Source organism: Chlorocebus sabaeus, chromosome 21 (assembly GCF_047675955.1).
Source record: "Chlorocebus sabaeus isolate Y175 chromosome 21, mChlSab1.0.hap1, whole genome shotgun sequence".
Lineage (NCBI taxonomy): Eukaryota > Metazoa > Chordata > Mammalia > Primates > Cercopithecidae > Chlorocebus > Chlorocebus sabaeus.
In genome coordinates this window covers 1,322,525-1,328,104 of record NC_132924.1, presented here as the reverse complement: position 1 = coordinate 1,328,104, position 5,580 = coordinate 1,322,525, and the positions used below count along the sequence as shown (strand labels likewise).

The 5,580-nt window shown below is 50.3% G+C and overlaps 1 long non-coding RNA gene across 1 annotated transcript; it reads left to right on the top strand.

Moving 5' to 3' along the window:
* The first annotated feature begins 500 nt into the window (after positions 1 to 500).
* Positions 501 to 4,821, top strand: LOC119622741 (uncharacterized). Its single transcript, XR_012090047.1, has 3 exons — positions 501 to 592; positions 2,918 to 2,994; positions 4,510 to 4,821. It is a non-coding gene; the product is annotated as an uncharacterized lncRNA (long non-coding RNA).
* Positions 4,822 to 5,580: the final 759 nt, after the last annotated feature.

Below are 5,580 nucleotides of genomic sequence, written 5' to 3'. Positions count from 1 at the left end.
GGTGGCTCATGCCTGTAATCCCAGCACTTTGGGAGGCCGAGGCGGACGGATCACGAGGTCAGGAGATCGAGACAATCCTGGCTAACACGGTGAAACTCCGTCTCCATTAAAAATACAAAAAATTAGCCGGGCGTGGTGGCAGGTGCCTGTACTCCCAGCTCCTTGGGAGGCTGAGGCAAGAGAATGGCCTGAACCTGGGAGGCAGAGCTTGCAGTGAGCCGAGATGCACTGCACTCCAGCCTGGGCGACAGAGCAAGACTCCGTCTCAAAAAAAACAAAAACAAAAACAAACAAACAAACGAACAAAAAAGAAAAGAAATAGAGAGGCCAACCCGGAAGAACCGCGTCTGCAGCCCGGGCTTTGTGGCTTCTCTCCGACGCCCTCCCAGTTGCAGACGCGCCCACTTTCAGCCCTGTGCGCTGGAAGTGGCCGAGTCCCATAGTCCCCTGCGGGTCGCTAGCCGTCGCCATGGAAACGACAGCGGCCAGGGAGTGCTCAGCTCGGACGCGCCAGCTCTGGTGGGCTCCGGCTGACTAGGCCGCGGCAGACAACGATGCTGAAGGCCAAGATCCTCTTCGTGGGACCTTAGAGGTGAGGCCCGGCCCGGCGCGGCAGAGGGAGCGAGGAGCGGGGAGCGGGAAGCGGGTCTCCGGGCCTGGGGGAGCGCAGGTTGCCACCCCTCTGGTCTGTGCCTTGTTCCTGGAGGTGGGAACCCGGGCCCACCGCGCCCATCCCGGCTGTCGACCCTGGCCTTTCCGTGAATTCCGTGCTTTCAGACCTTGATTCCAGCCACTGCCCGGAGGAGACAGTGGAGGCAAGCCCGGTGTTAATGAGCCCCAAAGGCCCAAGGTACTGAGTGGCATCGTTGGAACCACAGCCTAAGTCTGGTGACTCTTTCCTTTGCCCCCGATATCCCCCTAATGAATGCGTCTGTGGGTCTGGACTTTTGAGACAGGGACTCTCACTGTCGTTTATGCTGGAGTGCAGTGTTGTGATCATAGCTCACTGCAGCCTCGACTTTCCTGGGCTCAAGCAGTCCTCCTGCCTCAGCCTCCTGAGTACCTGGGACTACAGGCGTGCACTACCATGCCCGACTGAGTTTCTTGTTTTTGTTTTGTTTTGTTTTGAGACAGAGTCTCACTCTGTCACCCAGGCTGGAGTGCAGTGCCATGATCTTGGCCCATTGCAGCGTCTGCCTCCTGGGTTCAAGGGATTCCCCTGCCTCAGCCTCCTGAGTAGCTGGGATTACAGGCGCACACCACCACCCCTAGCTAATTTTTGTATTTTTTGTAGAAATGGGTTTTCACCATGTTGACCAGGCTGGTCTCTTAACTCCTGACCTCAAGTGATCCGCCTGCCTCGACCTCCCAAAGTGCTGGGATTACAGGGATGAGCCACTGCGCCTGGCCTAAATTTGTTAATTATTTGTAGAGATAGGATCTCGCTATGTTGCTTAGTACCTAGGCTGGTCTCCAACTCCTGGGCTCAAACAGCCCTCCTGCCTCAGCCTCGCAAAGTTCTGGGATTACAGGTGTGAGCCATTGCTTGAGGCCTGAGCTTTTTACTATATGGTCCTGGAACCATTGGCTATTAATGTGTGTGTCGGGGGAGTAATAGTGGGGAATCACATCTACATGTATACTTCACATCATCCACAGAAATAAAGCTCAGATGAACTAAAGCTAAATGTGTTAAAAATAAAAAATAATAAATAAAAAGTAAAAAACCCAGGTGTGGCAGCTCATGCCTGTAATCCCAGCACTTTGTGAGGCCGAGGCTGGTGGATCACCTGAGGTCAGGAGTTCGAGACCAGCCTAACATGGTGAAACCCCATCTCTACTAAAACTACAAAAATTAGCCAGGCATGGTGGCACATGCCTGTAATCTCAGCTACTTGGGAAACTGAGGTAGGAGAATCACTTGAATCCGGGAGGCAGAGGTTGCAGTGAGCCAAGATCGCACCATTGCACTCCAGCCTGGACAACAAGAGCGAAACTGTCTTAAGTCCTAGGCCAGGCACAGTGGCTAACGCCTGCCTGCACTTTGGGAGGCCAAGGTGGGGAGCTCACTTGTGCTCAGGCATTCAAGACCAGCCTGGGCAAGATACGGAAATGCCATCTCTACAATACAAAAATTAGCCAGGCATGGTGGCGCACACCTGTAGTCCCAGCTGCTCAGGAGACTGAGGCAGGAGGATCACTTGAGCCCTGTAGATGCAGGCTGCGGTGAGCTATGATTGCATTGCTCCACTCCAGCCTGGGCAACAGAGTAAGACCCTGTCTCAAAAAAAAAAAAAAAAGCAATGTGTATTACTCATATAATTGAGGTGGAGAAGCAGCTCCGTGTGAGATTGTGAGACAACTAGTCACGAGTCCCTAGGCTGACGTGATCCTCTGTGTGACCTAAAAACTCCTTGGCCGGGCTCAGGGGCTCACATCTATAATTCTAGCACTTTGGGAGGCCAAGGCAGGTAAATCACCTGAGGTCAGGAGTTCCAGATCAACCTGATTAATATGGTGAAACCCAGTCTCTATTAAAACTACAAAAATTAGCTGGGTGTGGTGGCACCTGCCTGTAATCCCAGCTACTCAGGAGACTGAGGCAGGAGAATTGCATGAACCCAGGAGGCAGAGGTTGTGGTGAGCCAAGATCGCTCCATTGCACTCCAGCCTGGGCAACAAGAGTGAAACTCCATCTCAAAAAAAAGAACTCCTTAATCCCATGCTCCCCGGGCCCCAGACCAGGCTGTGGCCACCATCCTAGAGCAGGAGAGTGAGGTCGTAACCACCCCAGTGATCTCACGGTGCCCGTTACCTCTACTGCATCACACCGATTCCAGACCACCTCTTGGGGTGCTCTTTTTGGTTTTCTTTTCTGCCTTTCAGCAAAGACCTTTATTTCCTCTCATTTTCACAGAGTGGAAAAACTGTTCTGGCCAACGTTCTGACAGAATCTTCTGACATCACTGAATACAGCCCAACCCAAGGAGTGAGGTGAGCCCTGACAAATCTGTGTCCCAAAGAGTGCCCAACTGGCTGGGCAGGGAGGCTCATGCCTCTAATCTCAGCGCTCTGGGAGGCCAAAGCAGGAGGATTACTTGAACTTTGGGCAATATAGGGACACCCCATCTCAACTAAAAATAAAACATTAGCCAAGTGTGTTGGCATGTGTCTGTAGTCTCAGCTACATGGTAGACTGAAGCAGGAGGATCACTTGAAGCCCGGAGTTGGAGGCTGCAGTGAGCTATGATTGTGCCACAGCACTCCATCCTGGGTGACAGAGTGAGACCCTGGCCAGGGTCGGTGGCTCACGCCTGTAATCCCAGCACTTTAGGAGACCAAGGCAGGTGGATCATCTGAGGAGAAGAGTTCGAGACCAGCGTAGCCAACATTGCGAAACCCTGTCTCTACTAAAAATACAAAAAATTAGTCAGCATGATGGTGGGCACCTGTAATCCCAGCTACTTTGGAGGCTGAGGCAGGAGAATTGCATGAACCCGGGAGGCAGATGCTGCAGTGAGCCAAGATCGTGCCATTGCACTCCAGCCTGGGCAATAGAGCGAGGCTCTGTCTCAAAAAACAAAACAAAACAAAAAAATCAGCTGTCCACCAGGCACCATGGAGTTGGGCCTGGCATGTTTCCTGGCACGTATGAGAAGCTTGATAAATTATTTGCTGACATGCATTGCTTTATACACTTTAGTGATTAGGCTATGATGCAGTTAGCAGTCATCAACCTTGGCCAGGCGTGGTGGCTCACGCCTGTAATCCCAGCACTTTTGGAGGCCGAGGCAGGCAGATTACCTAAGGTTAGGAGTTCAAGACCAGCCTGTCCAACATGATGAAATCTCATTTTAAAAATAAATAAATAAATAAATAAATAAATAGGGGCCAGGCACCATGGAACACACCTGTAATCCAGTACTTTTGGAGGATGAGGCAGGCAGATTACCTGAGCTCAGAAGTTTGAGACCAGCCTGGCCAACATAGTGAAAACACAGTCTCTACTAAAAATATAAAACTTAGCCCAGTGTGGTGGTATGCACCTATAATCCCAGCTACGTCAGGAGGCTGAGGCATGAGAATTGCTTGAACCTGGGAGATGTAGGTTTCAGTGAGTCAAGATCGTGCTACTGCACTCCAGCCTGGGCAACAGAGCCAGACACTTGTGTCAAATAATCATAATAATAAAATTTTTTTTTAAATGAAGAAACCAGCCTTTACAAAAAATAAAATTGACCTGATATGGAGCACACCTGTAGTCCTAGCTACTCAGGAGGCTGAGGCAGAAGGACCACTTGGGCCCACATTGGAGGCTGCAGTGAGTTATGATCCCACAACTGCACGACAGCCTGAGAGACAGAGCAAGACCCTGTCTCTTAAAAAAAAAAAAAAAAAAAAAAAAGGAAGTCATGGATCAACTTTTAATACTAAGATATTCTTTTTAAAGTCCACAGTTAGAAACCAGAATAACCTAAATTTCCCCCTTGTTCCTTTTCTTCCTCACAGGTTTGAGTCCTGCTGGCCAGCCCTGATGAAGGATGCTCATGGAGTAGTGATTGTCTTCAGTGCTGACATCCCAAGCCACCGGAAGGAAATGGAGATGTGGTATTCCTGCTTTGTCCAGCAGCAGTCATTACAGGACACACAGTGTATGCTAATTGCACACCACAAACCAGGCTCTGGAGATGATAAAGGAAGCCGGTCTCTGTGTAAGGAAACTGGAATTTCTCTTCCTCTTTTGTCTTGAACGTTTTGGACACCTACATATTGCCCCATGTCCTAGAAACCAGCAGCTCTGTCCAGTTACTCAGCACCTATGTACCCTAGGCAATTGTTGCCCTCTCCATGTGAGTCAGAATTGCCAGGTTTGGCCAGGTGCAGTGGCTCATGCCTGTAATCCCAGCACTTTGGGAGGCCGAGGCAGGTGGATCACCTGAGGTCAGGAGTTTGAGAGCAGCCTGGCCACCATGGCGAAACCCTGTCTCTACTGAAAATATAAAAATTAGCTAGGCATGGTGGCAGGCACCTGTAATCCCAGCTACTCAGGAGGCTAAGGCAGGAGAATTGTTTGAACCCTGGAGGTGGAGGTTGCAGTGAACTGTTTTACCACTATACTTCAGTCTGGGTGACATGGCAAGACACCATCTCAAAAAAAAAACAAAAACAAGGCCAGTTATGGTGACTCACACCTATAATCCCAGCACTTTGGGAGGCCAAGGCAGGTGGATAATCTAAGGTCAGGAGTTTCGAGACCAGCCTGACCAAAATAGTGAAACCCCATCTCTACTAAAGATATTTTAAAAATTAGCTGGGCGTGGTGGCACACACTTGAAATCCTCTGAGCCAGGAGAATTGCTTGAACCTGGGAGGTGGAGGTTACAGTGAATGGAGATCACACCATTGCACTTCATCCTGGTCAGCAGAGTGAGACTGTCTCAAAAAAAAAAAAAAAAAAAAAAAAAAAAGGCCTGGTGCGGTGCCTCACGCCTATAATCCCAGCACTTTGGGAGGCCGAGGCAGGCGCATCACGGGGTCAGGAGATTGAGACCATCCTGGCTAACACGACGAAACCCCATC